Genomic DNA, 19,531 nt, shown 5'->3' with positions numbered 1-19,531 from the left:
ACACAAGATAAAACCCCACAGCACATGTTTTCCTCATAGATAAAGCAGATTATTTATTGTGACCATAATTCATCCTATGTAAGAAAAAAATAACACACAATACCTGTAGAATGCATTATACACATTCATTCTCAGAGAGCAATATCTCATATAACACAAAATTCACTTATCTTGCTAGTTCAGTTTTCCAGAAAGGGAAAAATTTTGAAGAATGTGTAAATAATCCAGGGTCAGTCAAATGTGTCAAATGTCAAAGAGTAAAATATATAGATGTAAGTCACAGATAAATAATAGGTGAAAACTTAGAACCTTCAGGCAGAACCTGGTTGCTCTGATTTTATGTACAACTCAAACAAATGTAAGCATTTGCTTCCTTCAAAACACAGTAGATTTGGGGGACAGTGGTGAGAACTTACAAGTGATGGATGCATTTTATAGTTTTAACAATTGATGTTTTAAAAGTTTGAAATTATAGTTTAATAAAGATGCCTTTATCAATGAACATTTAAACAAAGTTGTATATATTTAGTTTGAGAAGAATTTTTTTTCATTTCAGGAAACAACACATATGTGGGATAATCCATACATTGATATTGTTGGTTAAACAAAGTAGTTGGCATTATAAAGATTGTTCCAGGAACAACAAAAATTACTAAATGTGTTTTTTATTAAAGACAAAGTCAGCTTCATTTCTGGTGATGTCCAATTATAACTTTGATGACACAGAAAGATAGCTAGAATGCAGGAAATTTCATCTCTTCCTCCTGTCCTATGAGAAATTCCATCATTATCAATTGAAGTCTTATAGACAACAACAGCTGATTTCCTTTCTTTTTTAAAAATTACCATATTTAGAGTTGGAATATATACTAATAAGATGCAAAAAACCCCCTATATGCTACAGCATAAGTACGGGTGAATTTCAGGGGACCAATTTAAAAACACAATAAACAAAAGGGAAAAAGTTAAAATAAATCCTCAGGTAATTTCTGTGTAATATAGGGTATATAATCCCTCTAAACTTCTCTAGCGCTTTCTTTCGCTCACATACATTTTAAAGCCAAGTTGAATTCTGCCCTACCGACTCCAACTTCAGCTTGGAGAACTTTTTTGTTTTCCTTTAACAAAATATCACAGGCATTCCTTTTGTCAATAAATCTAGATTTAAACGATTGTTATTAATGCTGTATATATAACTTATCAAAATACTTATATTTTGACATTTAGGTAGTTTCTAATTTTAATATATTTACAGAAATATCTTTTATTCTGTTCTGATTATCAGCATCCCTTTCTAGCAATGGAAATAATTGGTCTGAGGGAGTTGATCATTCATTATTAAGTAAACTCATAGATGGCTTTGATGATTTTTGTATGTATCATAGTATCCCTAACAATATAAGTTTATAAAGGCAGAGCTTTATTTAATTTATCTTTTTTGCTTTATTACCTCTAGCCAGGAGTCTCAAATATAAAGTAAATTGTTTAATGAATTGTTCTATTGACAAAGCACACACATACAGGGCTCCAATACCTTGTTTGCCTAATATGCTCTTGAATAAATGATTTTAAACACTATAAAATACTCCTTCTGTAATAAAGAATGGGAAATGTCCCCCTTTATTACAAATATTTAAAAGAATGGTAGCGCTTTGGTGGGCAAAGATTGAAGGAGGCATATTTTAAAGGGCCAGAAGCAATAACCCAGGACAAGCAAGAAAAGACCAGACAGAGCTCTCAATTTAGAGAACTAGAGTGTCTGTGAAAATGAAGAATGAGTGAGAGATACACATGGAAACAAGAATCATTGTGGATTAGGCATCTAATACTATTAGGAAAATCCAAAAAGAATAAAGAAAATACTTATACTTCAGATAAATATATTCTCACAGTTTAACTGTGATTTAGGATGACCTCGGGATTAGACCCAACAATGGAAACATGTAATTAATTCAAAAGAGGGGATTCCAGCAAGTGCACTGCGTGACACTAGAACACACTTAGAGAGGCTAGGGGCTGTGAAGAGTTAGGAATTGGACATGGATTTGATTTCTGACTCTGCCTCTTCTAGATAGGTAGTACCCTGGGCAAGTGAGCTGACTTATTTAAGTCTCAGTCAGGCTCCTTATTTATAGTGAGCAAAAAATCACAGAGAATTGAAAAAGCTGTAGAGTTATGGTACTAAAGGGTTTGCTGTTCCTCTAATCACACCATGCTTTCTCATACTTCTGTGACTATGTCAATAATTTGGAATATATACCAGCACCCATGTTAAGAGTGTTGGAGGTGGCAGGCAAGTGCCTAGGATCCAATGGTTATGTGACCTTGAACTAATTCTTTAACCTCTATCCAAATTTTTAATCCAGACATCAATATAGTAATAGTACTTATCACACACTTATTGAGATGTTTAATTGTGGCATAGTTTACAAATAATTTAAAGAGTAAAAGAATATGGTATATGCTTGGTAATGTTTAGGTATTAGTATTATTACCATTTTAACACAAAGTGAATATGATTAGATTATAGGTCCAAACAGAGAAAGCTAACGTACATGGGCAAGTTCCAGATAAAGTAAACCCTTGTAATGCAATGCCTTAAAGTCTGATTTTTATCATGTCACTAGAATTTCAGGCAAGGAGGGCCTGTGATCAGTTATGCCATGTGTTATAGTTGTTAGTCACCTAAGGTTTGATTATAGGGTGATTGTTAAAAATAAAGATTCTTGGGGAGACTCTGAATCAACAGATCTGGAGGGGGCCTGGGAGTATGCAACTGAGGCTAAGTTTCTGTCCATTGACTATAATGGTGGTACAGAAAGACTACTATTTCCAAATCCAGCTCATGAAGTTCACGGTGATGCCACACAATGCTGTGGTCAAGCACCTGTGCTTTGGAACTGACCATACGAAGTGGAAACTCCAATGTGACATTTACCAGTCAGCTGATCTTCATCAAGCTGTCTGATTACTAAGCTTAGATTTTCTCATATTTAAAATAGTGATAGAATTATTATTTTGAGATTAATTAGAGAGCACATTGCTTTGTGGGACCTCTGGCATATATTGTGTGCATATAAAACATATAGGAAGTGTTTATTGAATGTTAACCCTATAGTAATGACCATTTTCCATTGGAATAGAAAAAAAAAAAAAAGAATCTTAAAAATTAAAGACTTAGTGTTTGAACCCTGGTTTGAGACATTTAACTTCCTGAGCTTCCATTTTATTACCTTTAACTAAGGTCATGGGTAAAAGTGCCTGAAGAGAAGTCATTTGAGGCAAAATTCAGTGCACTCGCTTTTGAGCCCTCATTTTCTGACTTGGCATTGTGTTTATTTAGAGGAAGAAGCACCTTTTTCTTCCCACAGAGGCAACACTGCCATTCACACTCCACATCTACACATAGATGTCTTTTTCTAAAACTCATGGAGGTATAAGTGGGCTAGATATCCTGCTTGTAATGGAGTGGTTCTTATATGAGGTACATATAAGAGGTATCTAAGAGGTATAAGACATAACACAAAGTCTAACAAAGAAGATGTGTTCCTTAAAGCATAGCAGTCAATGACATGTATGTGGAATCAGTTTACTTTAAAGAAGAAATTGGCTATATTAGATGCTCTAGAAAAATGTGAACAATGAAAATAGTTTTAACATTTAAAAGCATTTAGACACAAAAGCTTATTATTTCATTTATCTCATAAAAGGAAAAAGTCACATAAACAGTTAAAAATGAATTGTGAAATATATAGTCAATCAAAAATAGGAAAGTGGGTATGTAAATTATATTGAACAACTTTAAGGATAGTTATGTACCCTTTATAGTATTAATCATGAATTTAGGAAAAACATGGAAAAATAAAATGTCAAATATTTAAAGTTGAAGAGTAGCAGTGTCCATCCTCTCTTTAAAAACTGCACTCCAATGTGTACATATACATATGTACTGGAAATATCATGCTGAATATGAATTTGTGATAATCAACACAGAGTCAGTGGTAGGTTTTCCCTCAATGTCTCTTTTAATATATTTTTATTTCTTAAATTCCTTTTGAGTACCTCTTATTCTCATTCCCCTCCCCTTCCATATATAACTACCTGAATATGTTTAACATATATTTTTGTTTGTGTTTCTGCAAAATATATATTTGTGAACATTAAAAAGTTCATAAAACTAATTGTATTAGCATTTTGTGAGAATTTTTCACAGAAATGAATTTTGCACATTTTACAGAGCAATGAAATAGAAACCCAAATGTTCTAGCTGTGTGCCAAAAATCAGCTACATCCTACATACAGCTGGGGAGATTACCATAAACTTTTGCATTCATGCCAATTGATTTGTGCACTGGTGTTTAATGAACAATAAAAGGCAAATTGGTGGTCAAAGATACAAATTTTGTTTTCTGTATTTAATTTTTGAACTTGACTTGTTTAAACAGTAGATTTATCTTATACCAACAAATAGTAGGCTTATAATACAAAGCTACTTCTCTTGTTATCAAGAGATTTAAAATGCCGCTCAATCCATTCACTATCTCTGGCAAATTTGTATACTAAGTAGAGTGATTCTTATGGGCTTTAGACTCCAGTCTGCTGACAGGGAGAATTTCAGGATATCTAATTTAAGTTAAGCAAACCAGTACTAGCCAATATATTATTCTCAAATATATTGCATTGCAAAAGTGAGACATAAGAGGATTTTGTCTATCCTTCCAGAATAAGAATGGAGTCCTTGAGTCAATAGGAACTGCAAAGTAAAGAAGTAGAGAAAGTATTTTTTTTTAACCCAGATTAAAGCTTCTGTGAACAAAAGTTTCCATAAAATATCAAAATAGCCTTGCTCATGACAACCAGTGTCACACCAAGTTGCCTGGTATCAAACCTTTCTAGGCTTGTTACTGTCAGTGGTCATTTAGAGTTGAGATTCAAAGCTGTTGGGTATAACTACACAATGAAACCTCAAACAGGGACCTGGGGCTGGGGCATCATCTGTATTCACACCAATAAGTCTTGTCATGATTTCATGCTGAATAACTTTATTTTTGATTCTAACACCTCTTTACTGTCAGGTTTCTGGGCAGCTATAGTTAACGTAGTTTTTTTTTGTTTGTTTTTGTTTTTTTTTGCCAGAAATATCTTTTCTTTTTTCTTTAACCCAGCCTGTTTTATAGTGACAGCTTGAGGGATATGGGATAGTATAATCTTTATTTAATTCTTAACTATGCTGAGGTTTCAAACAGGCAGACTATTATTTTAGAAGAGCAGTTTGAGGATATAATACAGTAGTTTGAGGGAAATGCTAAAAGAAATAACTAATTTCATAAACATATAGTTATATCTGAACATACACAATGTGACTAAGTAAAATATGTAAAGACACAGAACTATTCATATGATTTTCAAAAACTTAATTCTTAAAGAGTAATACATTTAGAATGGAAATTCATCTGATGGATTTTAAAATATAGGAAATATTTTTAAGATTGGATGAGATTAAATGATAAAAAAATCAAATAATTTGACTGTTTCATATACTCTAAAATCTCTTGAAATTAGGAAAATAAAACTAAGAAGATATATGGATAATTTTTATAAAATATTTTCTAAACGCCATTCTTGGAGTTCCTATCATGGCTCAGTGGTTAATGAATCTGACTAGTATCCATGACGAAGTGGGTTTGATCCCTGGCCTCACTCAGAGGTTAAGGATCTGGCGTTGCCGTGAACTGTGCAGACGTTGCAGACGTGGCTTGAATCCTGTGTTGCTGTGACTGTGGCATACTTCAACCCCTAGCCTGAGATCCTCCATATGCCGTGGGTGCAGCCCTAAAAAGACAAAAAAAAAAAAAAATGCCATGCTTACCCTCTAGATATTTCATAGTAGATTTGGGTATACTTTTTTTTTTCCCCTAGAGAGAGAAATTTAGACAGGACACAATAGTTTAATTACTTATGCTACCTCTTCTCAATTCTAATTCTTATATGCTGGATATATAAGTATTAAGTTATTGTGCAACACATTTAGCAGCTTGAAATAACACATATTTATTATTTCACAGGTTTTGTGGGCTCCACAGAGCTATAAGCAAGGATGTGATGACTAGGCTGAGTCCTCTTCTGGAGGCTTGGCTGGGAAAGTATTTCTTTCCAAGCTCATTCAGGTTATTTGGTGGACTTCATTTGTTTGTGACTATATGACTGAGGACCCAGGCCCTGGCTTTACTTCTTACTGACAACAGGCTGGTGGTTGCCTTCTGGTTCTAGATGTTTGCATATTGTTCCCTCTGCCTCTTGACCTTTTTCTTAGACAGTTTACAACATGGCTATTCATCTCTTTGAGGCCAGGAGAAGTTCGCTGGTGACTTAGAAAAACAAAACCTTACCCCTCTCTTGTGATATAATCACAAGCTTGGTATCCCACAACTTTGCTGTATTCTACAGTTATAAGCAAGTTAGTTACAGGTTCCTTCCACAGTCAAGGGGAGAGGATTATGTAGTACATAACACCAGGTGGTGGGGATCATGAGGCTATTTTCGAATTCTGCCTACCACACCGGATTAACTCCTAACGTATTTAATACATTCAGTTAGATACCAACCCACTGAATGTATCTGTCTATCTATGCACAAGTAATAATTTCATAAAGTAGTTGAAGATTTTGAACAAAGTTTGCTTTCAACATGTCTGAAAAACTTATAGATCTTTTTTATGAAAAATTACACTTATTTCATAAGAGAAATAATAATTGAATAACTCTAAGCTATAAGCTGTCTGCTCCATTAATTAGTTGACATATTTAAAACCAGAGTAGTTGAGGAAAATATTTCCAAAAACATACAAGAAAAAGTTTTAAAAATTTCAATATAACCTTAAGTAGGTACTTTGAGATCTCATATTGTAGGACAGTGCCTGCTATAAACTGTACTTTTATTTTTATTTTTTTGTCTTTTTACCATTTCTTGGGCCGCTCCTACTGCATATGGAGGTTCCCAGGCTAGGGGTTGAATCGGAGCTGTAGCCACTGGCCTACACCAGAGCCACAGCAACACAGGATTTGAGCCGCATCTGCGACCTACACCACAGCTCACGGCAATGCTGGATCCTTAACCCACTGAGCAAGGCCAGGAGTCGAACCTGCAACCTCATGGTTCCTAGTCGGATTCATTAACCACTGAGCCACGACGGGAACTCCGAACTGTACTTTCATAAAATTTCTAGAGATGGAGGCCTTATTTTTAATTAATGAGTAAAATAAAATTTTATCTAGCTTTGCGTTGTTTCTTGTTTTTAATAAAAATCCCAGGAAACATTATCAAGATCTCATCTTAGGTTTCTTAAGCCTAAAGTCTATTGCTAAACACAGGTTATATGTATATAACTTGTCCCCTAAATTTGTAAATATATTTCTTCTGTTTTTCTATCCTTCTTTGCCTCTCACCTTCTCCTTCAAAAGCAATTAGAAACAAGTTTGTTGAAGGAAAACTGACATTCATTCAAAGCTGAAAGTCCATCTGCCACACTTTTCCAAACAAAACCCCACAGATAGAGGGAACACAGAGTCTGAGTTACTTCTGAGCCAGGCAGGCTTTTTCCTCACGTGGCAGAGCAGATTGAAACTAGTTAACAAATGTGGATGGGAGGCAGTCATTTTGTTCTTTTGCACTGCATCAACAAGTCAATAACCCAGGCTGCCTCATTTTGTAGCTCCAACTCCCACCTTTTGGAGCCACCATGAGCACCTGGAACTTAAAGGATTATGGACAATTTAATTCCTGGCAATTATTCAGATCTCTCCAAAATGTATATACTTTCTTCAAATCCACATCCTGCTGGAGTGAAGGAATTTATGACTGCTTTATAGCTTCATTTAGAAGGGCTTCATAATCTCCATAGCAACAGATTACCACATCACATATTTTGGAACAAGGCCAGGTTCCACTCCAGACAAAAAGTGATATGACAGGATAATTCTGCAGTTAATGGAAACATGCAGAAATATGGAAGTGGGGATACTTTCCAAGACACATATGCCTTTAACTATACTCCTGTTCATTTTTATGTTGATTCAGCTCTGAAGAGAATTTAAGGGATTGAAGAACAAATTGTATTAAAAATTACTACCACTGCTGAAATCCTGAGAAACAATATTTTTCTTCCTAATCTAGAAGATAAAAACTGATACAAATATGGCCATAGTAAGAGGGCACAAATTACACTGGGAAATACTTGGCACCTTGTTAAGGTGTGAATATTATTTGTAAGTTACTTAACCATAGATTCTCTTTCTCTAGCCTGTTTGACAAACTGTTAGATTCTAGAACAGTCAGAGATTGATGCAATTTTTAACTGAGTTTTTGTCAACATTCTCCATCAGTAATATCTTTCTAGATTTGTCTCTACTTAAACTGATAAATGAAAATAAAAGAAATAAAAAATCCAATCTATTCATATCAATGATTCCCTCTGTAATTCTCACATAATTCTGAATGAATTAATGAATGTTAGTTCTAGGGAAGTCTGTGAGGGATGTCTGGCAAGTAATGAAAATATGCAAATACTGCAACACTTAGTGTCGAATTCATATGCAAAAGTGAACAAATTAATCCCGGCTCTCTAATGACCAAATTGCTAGACTCTCACAATGTCCCCTCCAATACTTAAATTGCAACTCATCTTCAATTGCCCAACATTCCTGCTTATCTCAGATCCCCAGTGTCGTTGCGTTTTTCCCATCGTCCAACAGAGCAAATCGGTCGCCCACTTTGTGGTATAGTAAATGTCAACAATAAAAGAAATGATAAGTCCAGCAAACATATTTCAATAAAATTATAGTGAGAATCCAGTCTTCTACCTAGAGGTATGTTTGTCACTCACTATATTTACATTGTAATATCCTTTTGTTTTCCAAACTCTCATCTCTTAATCCAGAGATACTTCATCTGAAGAAGCAGTGCTGCACATTTATTTACTTCATACTGAGTGACAACAATGTGCCAGACAAGGCTATAGCAACAGGCAAGACAGTAGTAACTAAGACTGGCATGGGCACAACATATAAAAGAGCAGTTTCCCTCTATGTGTCTGGATCACAGAAAGAAGAAAAACTAGAAAGGAGATATGGTAGACAAGGAATTCAATGATACTGTCAGTTTTCTCAAGCCAAATTTCTCCCTTTGAATAGTTAGAACCAGTTGGGATAATTTTTCAATCAGTCACTTCTGTTGTTGGAGAGAAAACATTAATCCAAGCACTAGTAGTCATAAAAGGTGAAAATACAGTTTGAAGGAAACAACTCATATTTAGAGTAAATATTTCTCTTATTTTCTATCTGATCACATATTTAATTTAATTGTTTGGCTGCTCATCCACCAGACACAGATATATATTACTCATTTTCTGACATAAAATTTTGTGGATTTTCAATTTCTACCCATGTTAATAATATATTTGATCAGCATTTTTCATTATTAGAAGAGGCTCATTAACACATATTCAACCAATTCCCCCTTCTGAAGGAACGAATATACACTTATACTACATGATTCATATATTAAAATATACCACAAGTAATCATACAATTTTATTACCCCCCCTTTTTTTTTGTCTTTTTCTAGGACTGCACCCACAACATATGGAAATTCTCAGGCTAGGAATTGAATCGGAGCTGAAATTGCTGGCCTATGCCACAGCCACAGGAATGCCCAGATCCAAGCTGCATCTGTGACCTACACCACAGCTCATGGCAATGCTGGATCCTTAACTCAATGAGCAAAGCCAGGGATCAAACCCGTATCCTCATGGATACTAGTCGGGTTCATTATCAGTGTGCCATGATGGACTCCAAAATTTTATTAACTTCATTGATGCCCAAAACTCTTGAATTGAAACTAATATTTTTTTTTTAATGTAAACTTTTACCTCCAACAATTCAAGCAACATAAAGGAAAGTAATCAAGGGTCAATCCCTGGAATGACAATGAATATATTCTGGGAACTTGAATTAATAAGGGACCCTAATGTGAGAATATGCATCAGGGGTGATTTTCTCTTTGCATTGATAACAGAAGTTAGAATTATAGTAATAGAACTAGAATTTGAATTTTCAATCTAACTAAATCATGAATCAAATACATTTCTTCTTCCAAAACACAGGCCAATTATTGAGAAAATAAACCTGATTAATGCAAACTGTAATTGATATTCCACCTTAATAGTTTTTTTTTTTTAATCTAAGGACAACATAAAAATTGTCTGACCATTCTTAACAAGATTATAACTTGGTAGGTTAAATGATCTTGCAATTCCTTGCAGTTCATAAATGGCAAGGTCCTTTTTATAACATGAAAAGTATTTTCAGATCTGGCCACCACTTTCTTCAGCTGAAGAAGTTCCTCCTATTGTTTCCTTCAAACTCAATACATTATTTCAGTTCCCCCATCATATAGGGTCTTTCTTCTGTCTTGCTACTTGCTTTCTCATCTTCCTTGTTTGCCTTTTCCCTCCTGACCTTCACTCCAACTCCTAGACATTGAGAACTGTGTTTATTCCTTTGAATTGTCTATGTCTCAGCTAGAATAAATATGCTACAATTTCTTTATCACCTAATAAGACAAATGTTCCTCTGGTGCACCTTTGAGAAACAATGCTCTCCTTTATCCTAACATACATCACTGCATGGTAAATGTTTACTAGTCTCCTCCATGAACTACAACCTCCTAGAGGCCAGAGACTCTGTATTCCTCAGCATTATGTTCCTGGTCCTAAGAAAGTGCCTAATAAATGGAAGACGCTTACTACATATTTACATAATATTAAATAAGTGGGTATAAGAGCTAGTATTTAAACCCACATTAGTCTCTTTCACAGCTCATGCCTGCAGTACACGCAGAGCAATTGGTAATGGATGTAACAAAAATCTAGTGGATTATTTGAGGTTCTACAGGATTCTGAGTGAGGAAGAAAGACACAATTATTAAGTTATAAGCAGTTCAAGGCACTTTATTAGTTGCTTAGGAAACAACTACTTCACAGCACCAGAAGGCTTACATAAATCACTGTGTCAAAACACCAGCCACGCTTGTGGACATAATGATTTTCCAAAGGGAAATGAGAAACTAAAGTACTTTTCTGCCCTTTATATGGGCAGAAAAAAAAATGTGCTTTTTACAATTTATTTGGTCACTCCTAAAAAGAGAGCCAAAGTTAACTCACTTTTATTAATCCAACATTAGTGAAATAAATAAAAAATATACATGAAATTAATTGTAAGTAAATTTGAATACCTCCCCATAGAGTAGACTTAAGTAGATCAGCTGTAGGACCAACACTGCAATAAAAAATTGCATCAGAAAAACACAGGAAGGGTCTAGAAATATTCCTTGAATATTGTTAGAGACAGGATTCTTATGTCATGATATCTCTGCCTCTCCCTGGTTTTTCTGTGAAATGATAGAAAATGCAGTAATTTGATGGTTCTGAGCTCCGCTGACCTTCCATGTCCCTCCTCCTGCTTCCTGAGGTGCATTGCTACTTAAGGGAAGCTCATACATTTACTTGCATTTTAATAAAGGTAAGTCAATCCTTCCATGTATTCTTCCAATTAACGTATCAGCTCTTCTGTACTTAAGTGAAGCGAAAGCAAACTAAATCTTAGCTATCAGTTTTCATTCAACCTTAGCTTTGAAGCAGGCTTTGTTGTGATCTACCTCACTGAAATATTGTTTAATATACTATGAAATTATAGTGAAGTTCTAACACTAAATATTTGGAATATGTTGAAAAGGAAGTTCCAAAAAAAAGTAATCTAAGAAAGCGTAATGAATCTTCTCTGTAATAAAAATACCCATAGTATAATACATTCGAAGAGTAGTCTTAGAAGGTATTATAATAATAATGGCAGAGTTACCTTGCATAGAACAAGCACCATGAATCCTATCATCTCCATTCTAAGAATGAGGAAATTGAGCTTTAACAATGTTAAGGTAACTTCCTGGGATCACATGGCCATAAAAGGCAGAACAAGATACTCAATCTTCCTGTGTCTAAAACCCACATTCTTAGTCATCTCTATAAACTGTCTCAGTGTTAAATAAATCCAAAGTGAGTATTCATTCATCAAAAAGGGATAGATACATCCTGTGGTCTAGCGTATCACTTCAGTATTGCCGTCTTGGATCGTTACCAAGATAATTCTATCAGTAAAATTATAAGTGAAATAGTGCTAACGTGAGAGACTTATGGCAATTTCAATCAATCCATCTGTGTTAAATCCATCTTACAATGAATTATACACTATACCTTTGGGGTTACTATGAGGCACATATATATCACTAACACACTGAATTTTTATAAAGCATGTTGATCATCCCATTTCCATATATGAAATACTAAAGTTACAAGTGTTAAAACACTGGCACAAAGACATTAACAACTGGAAGGTCATTTCATTTTACCAGCCTTGTTTATATCTATTACTAATATATGTAATAGTTTATATCTATTACTAATATATACTAATATATACATATTAGTATATAGAATCCACCATATATATATATATATATATATATATATATATATATATGCATTTCAGTCTCTTGAGTTATAATTATTTATGTGGCTAAATATTTCAGAGGATGATAAACTATATTAAAGAGAGGACCATGCTTCATTCTTATTTATATCATCCTATTTCCTAGCATACAACTTAGTACATAGTTACTACTCCAAAGATTAGTATATCAAAATCTATAATTCACATCTCATAATTCTTTTTTCCTCTTCTTTGTTCATCTATCCATCTAACCATGTCATCTAGATTATTTCTGCTTAGTTTACTCTACCTATCAAAATGCATTTTAATATCATGCTTAAAAATCTTCATTTAGAATGGGATCTAAGGGAAAGGCTTTTATTTGTTTAGAAAGAGAATAAAATTGATTAATTATTAGGGTCTTCTCAATAAAATTATTTAGTGATTACTAACTGTGACAAATTTTGCTTTCCAGAGATGACCACATCAGTATCTTGCATCACACATGTTCCTCTTACAGTTTGTTACTCTGGGTATGGTGGAAGTGACACTATGTGACTTCTGAAACTAAGTGATAAAAGGCTCTACAGAGATACTCACTTAGAATTCTGAACTGCCTGTAAGTTACTTGGCTATTGCCATGCCACGAGGAAGCCCAAATTATGCCACGGAAAAGACTAGATGAAGACTGTGAGCTTACTTGAAGAAATATATACATCTGGGAATCTCCTTTTCCCCAGTATTTTAGCTCCATCTACCAGTGACTACAAATGTATTGGAGACCCTACACCAGAACTGCTAGCTGAAAATGTCCTGAATTCCTCACAGAAACCATAAGAGGTAATTATTTTTTTTATTGTTGCTTTAGGTCATTATGTTTTCAGGTGATTCGTTGTACTATAGTGACTAGAACACTGATTCTTTTATATATTAATTCTTTCAGAACTGCATCTAGGGACACAGTTAAGTACCTGTAAGGACTAAAAAGATTTCTTGCTTGATGGTTTGATCATATCCATTTCATTTAGGATGCACATGGTCCTTAATATTACATTTTTAAAATTTATAATAACTAATACAATAAAAAATAGCCACTGTAAAAATTGTATATACAAAAAATATTCAATTAGTGTACCTTATCTCTCTTGCTCTATTTTGGATCTTTAACTTATAATGCTTATTCATATTCAATCATGTTCTATTAGTTCAAATTAAAAAAAATTCTATTCTTACAAGTGATAGGTGACTCATTTAACACCATATATTGAAAAAAATCAAAGCTGATATATTCTTCTCTTGTTTTAGAAGGCTTAAATATAGCATAATATTTGTGATTTTGGAGACAATTTTCTTATTAATGTTCAATAATAATGCAAAATTAATTTGATAGATTGTTTTATATAGTATTTTTTTAAATTTTCTTAATTTCACTATTATTTTCCTATAATTTTTAACCTTAGTGTAGCATTCAATAATACAGAACAAAAGGCATAGATATTAAGACGACTATGTACCATAAGAACTAAACCAAGGCATTACTCCTTCAAGAGTGAGGAATCACCTCCCTTTATTGCATGAATTGTATGTGCCTTTGGGAAAGTTCAATACATTTAAATGTCAAGCACATGTTTTGTTTGTTTTTTATTTTATTTTTTGTTAGAGTATAGTTGATTTATACCCAGTCATACACACACACACACACACACACACACACACACACACACACACACTCCCTTTCTCATATTATCTTCCATCATGGTCTCTCACAGAAGACTGGATATAGTTCCCTGGTCAAGCACATGTTGTATATCTAAGACCAATTATTCTTTTCCTTCATGGAGAAGAAATAATACACATACATATTTCTAGAATGTTTTTTCTATTCCACTTATGTTATACCTTTGCAGTAAAAATTACTATCTTTTAATCTTGTGAGAAAGCAAACTTTGACCAAAGTAGTATCAACTGCTGCAAAAACAAGTCTTCCAAAAAAATTTCAAGTTATATCTAAGAAAGCATCATCAAAGCCTATGATTGTGCTAAACATGTGAAAAGTTTTGCTAACTTTCCCACAGGAATTATTCCAACAACGACATGGAGAATAGTCTTATGTGGCAAGAGACACTCAATAGACCCATCTGAGGCAATGAGAGGTACAACAAACCCAATGTAGACCTGCACTAAATATGCATTCAAATTCTGAAAATCATCATTTTGGCTTTTCCAAAGTTACTTTTTTCCTTCTTTCTTTTTTTTTGTTTGTCCTTTCTAGGGCCACAGCCATGGCATGTGGAAGTTCCCAGGCTTGGGGTTGCATGGGAGCTACAGCTGCTGCCTACACCACAGCCACAGCAATACCAGAACTGAGCCTCATCTGTCACCTAACCACAGTTCATGGCAATGCCAGATCCTTAACCTACTGACTAAAAGGGATCGAACCCACATCCTCATGGATACAAGTCGGGTTCATTACTGGTGAGCCACATTGGAAACTCCCAAAGTTACCTTTTTTCAATCACCATGTTCTACATGAAATGATTCACTATAGGTGTGAAGTAAAGTTTTATTTCTTTAGAGTACATGGTCATTCTTTTTTGCAGCCAACGTACTCCACACCCATGTTTCTCACTCGTGTTTTTAAATGCAAGAACATGATAGTCTTTCATTCTTTTGATTCTTTATTTTTAAAAGAATTGTTCTGAAAGTTAAAAGAAATCATGTTCCTTAAAACTGGCCATGCCAGAGTGAATCATTATTAAAAGATTTCAAGCTAATAGATTTTAATATTATTATTTATTGATTTTTTACTATATAGCTTTTAAAAGAAATTATATATTTCAAAAATTACTTACATATCCTGCTGCTCTATTTTTTTTTTTTTCGTTCTATAATACTATAAGGCTATATGTAGTTTAGGAAACTAAAATTTGTTGAATCTGGAATTTAGGGAGGATTATGGTATTATAGTATTCATACAGATAGGAAAATCAACATTTATAGTAAAGCCCGTGTCAACATAGTTAAACCCATTCAACAAATGAGCTTTATTAATCATATATATTTATAAAATTGTAAATTTTCTCAAAAAATAAAAATAAAAACAAGTATTTCATGACCTCAAAAGGGCTTTTTAGAGCATTTTGCTTAATATTTTAGTGACTTTTTTTTTTGGTCATTTTAGGGCCTCACCCACAGCACATGGAGGTTTCCAGGCTAGGGGTTGAATCGGAGCTATAGCCACAGGCCTAAGCCACAGCCACAGCAACACCAGATCTGAGGTGTGTCTGCTACCTACATCATAGCTCACAGCAACACTGGATCCCCATCCCACTGAGCAAGGCCAGGGATCGAACCTGCGTCCTCATAGATGCTCCTGAGATTCATTTCTGCTGAGCCATGAGAGGAACTCCAGTGACATTTTAAATGAAGTAGCAGCTAAACAATTACATGAACAATGCTACATAGAACATAAAATGCCTCTGACAAATGAAAGTTTCTCATGAAACTATCATCATTTCTTTGTAACTCTACTTAGCCAAATCTGTTTAATCCAAGAAAAATAATAATAATTAAATACTATGTAATTATCTAATGCTGTCCAAGAGGAAATACAGACATTTCTACGTGCCTTTTTTTCATGGGCATACAATTAAGGGGTTAAAATCCACATTCAGTATTTTCAAGTTCTATGTATGCATAGTTACAGTAGAGTTCTGGACTAAGCATCAAGGCTATTGTTGAATATCAAAATGTTTGGGTGTTGAGCACAATCCTGTGTCAAACAATGACCTAACTAGGTAAATTAGAACCTCGATATGGTAATTCCATCTTTGTAGAGCCTAAATTCTGTACAACTTTATGATTCCCTTCAAAAAATGATACAAATTTACAAATATAAAATTCAGAGCAAAAGTGAGCATTTCTTTAACATTAGAAAACAAACCATATCTAATTAGATTTTTTAATAGTTGATATATACTACTAGGTTTACAATATCCAGAAAAAAAATTTTTTCCAAAATAAATAAGCACACATGATACAGATCTAGAATACATATTTTTCTTACATGTTTTGGCTTCATCATCTTTGAATGCTTCTTAATGGGATACAAAATTATTCATATTAATATCTCAAGTGATAACTGGAAGCCAATTCAGTCTTCTAGCTATTACAATTTATCTTTTTGCTGTTGCTATTGATAGCTCAGAAGTTTCCTTAGACTTGTAGCTATAAATATTGAGTATTGTTATAAAATTTGGTAAATTCTCTACAAAGTTTCTTTGGTAGGCCTTTTAAGATTTGTAGGGCATTTAAAGTGGTGGGTTTTGGCATGATAAGTACTTTTAATTATTTGTTGAATTATTGATATACATCAACCATTTTCTACAATTCTTGGAAGGGTCCATGAGTTTAGGGCCACAAGTAGGAGAAGGAATTCAAAAATTCACTAATCAAGACAAATAAGAACAATATTTTAATATTTTGAGAAAACATAGATACATATGCTTGCACACACACAGGTATACATTTTCATTTGCCTCAGAATCTAATGTGTTTTGTCATGGCACGACCTGAGAATAAGATGCTCTGAAATCACACCTCAGGTAGTCTCTTGTTAAACTTAGCTCTGAAGAGATAATATTACTATATTTATTTTACAGCTGAGGAAGTAGAGTGGTTAAAAAATGGTAAAAGCTAATAACACCAGTAACACTCCAGCACTATTTTAAAAACTTCATAGCGTTCTGCATCACTTCCTACGATAATTTCGTGAAGAAGTATATTTTATATTCATTGATTCATGTTAAATAAAGCATAGAAAAGGCTGAGTAATTATAGGTAGGAAATAGTAGATTTGAGTCTAGTTTTCTCTGATCTTAAAACCAGAGCCACTAATCATTATACTACCCTGTTTTCTTAATAATCTATCTTTCCAGTGAAAACCAAGCTGCATGATAACAAATCTTGCAGCAAATTTTACTATTCTACCTCATTTTATGCAAGATACTTATTCCTGAGTGTAATTTTAAAATTAGAAAAACAACATAAATTGTTTATATTTCAGAAAAAAAGATAAAAAAACCTATTCTTGAGACAGCTTCACACAACCAAGGAAAAGATACTTGATTTAGATTTTTGTAGAATCTTTTTGAACAGTCTATGCAATTTCTCTTCCCTGCATTCCCAGAGTTATAACAGACAAGACAAAAGAATTTACTTCTATGCTTATAAATCTACAGCTTGTCTAGCACACTATCAAACCCTGCCATATTCTTACTATCAAAGTATATTAGTACTATCTCTTTATTGTTCCCAAGTTTCCAAGGAAAGTCTTACATCTTCTGTCTAAGTGCCTGAAGAAGAGTTTCCACAGGGGTGCCATCCTAAAACTCATGAGGTTTTATTTCCTTTTTCCAGTTCTCTCAGTCTATGTATAAATATATCATTTGTTATGGATTCCAAAGTGTTGCTGCAGGATTTAAATGTGTGATATGGATATATGTAGTAAAGCCCACTATTGCTGGGACTGTTAAATTTTAGCTGATATATTGCATAAGAACCCAGAAGGCAAAGTCCTTGCATAATCCCAGTTATTGTCATTTTTCAAGGTCCATCAGAGGAGAAAAAAAGAACAATATAAACAACTGTGGGAAAGAGGGCAGACAGCTAAGTGCTTACCATTGTTAACTGGGCTTTAACCACCTGCTATGTTGAAGAAAGAAAAACAACAACCTGGCTTCACATGAACATCAGGAGGAACTGTGATCTCTGATTTAAAGAACAAGGCCCCAAAGGCCCCCACTATTTCCTATCATATGCATCAACTGGAAGTTCTTAGAAGGAAGGAAGTGGGAAAGAGAGGATGTGGGAGGCAAGAAGAGAGAAAATGTGATTTGCCTTCCTCACCTGACCCTGTGGACATAACTGAGCCCTTCCAGCAGCACAGATATGCTCTTGTAGGTCTCCTTTGGAAACAAAATAGTAAACAAAAGACTTCATTTAACTACAAATCTCAGAGAAAATCTACAAGGAAAGAGGATATGGGTGAAGATAGTATCACCATATTCTTCCCCTCAAAATATGAAAATGTTCCTTTTTTATTTGTAATACTCAATTTATATAATTTAAAATTCTTCCTGTCTTATAAGACCCTAACACAATCCTTCTTGACTACTAAGCAAATATTACTTGGTATGTTCATTTTTATACTGGAATACGGAATTAATCAATGATATTGTAGACATGATCCATAGTGCACTAAACATACAAAATGTCCAGAAATACCATATTCTAACACATTCACTAAGCTTAGGGCCTGTTCTTAGAACCTCTCATCTTGTGATGTCCATGTGTTAAGTCCATCATGGCATCAGTTTAAAATGTTTCAATAGGTGCTTACAGTTCTTAAGTAAAAATTCTATTCCATGGCAAAGTAGCACTCTCCAGGGAAACATTGTCTAATGCCTTCAGGTAGAGTTAATGAGTCTTTCTGTGGGCTCCACATTACTGTATGAAATCTTTACCCCTCACATAGTAGAGGCCTTATCTCTTTATTTGTATCATAGGAACCTAGCAGAGGGCCTAATTTCCTTATTAGAGATTCCCTTAATCTTTGTTGACTGAATAAGCTAATCAATCAATCTGTAAGTCTAATATCTAGAAAATTTATTCAGCCTAGATTGCTTTGTGGAGATTCTTTCTGACATTCAGATAGTTTAATAAACGTATGTGTAATTACATCAAAGTTAATTATGTTCAACATAGGCTTAAAATGGTAGGTATGTGAGGAGAATATAAAATGGAAAATCAGCAGAAATAAGGAAATTTGAAATGAGATTAGCCCTCCCTCCCAAAATAATCTGTAGATCTATTAAAGCACTATGCCAAATTACGACGCATGTATATGGAATATGCAAAGACGGGGGCTGTAAAATCAAATTTGATTTATACTTCAAAATAAAATTACTGTTAGAGTAAAAACAAGTAAGCAA

Source organism: Sus scrofa, chromosome 14 (genome assembly GCF_000003025.6).
Source record: "Sus scrofa isolate TJ Tabasco breed Duroc chromosome 14, Sscrofa11.1, whole genome shotgun sequence".
Taxonomy (NCBI): Eukaryota; Metazoa; Chordata; class Mammalia; order Artiodactyla; family Suidae; genus Sus; species Sus scrofa.
Note: the sequence above shows the minus strand (reverse complement) of the source record.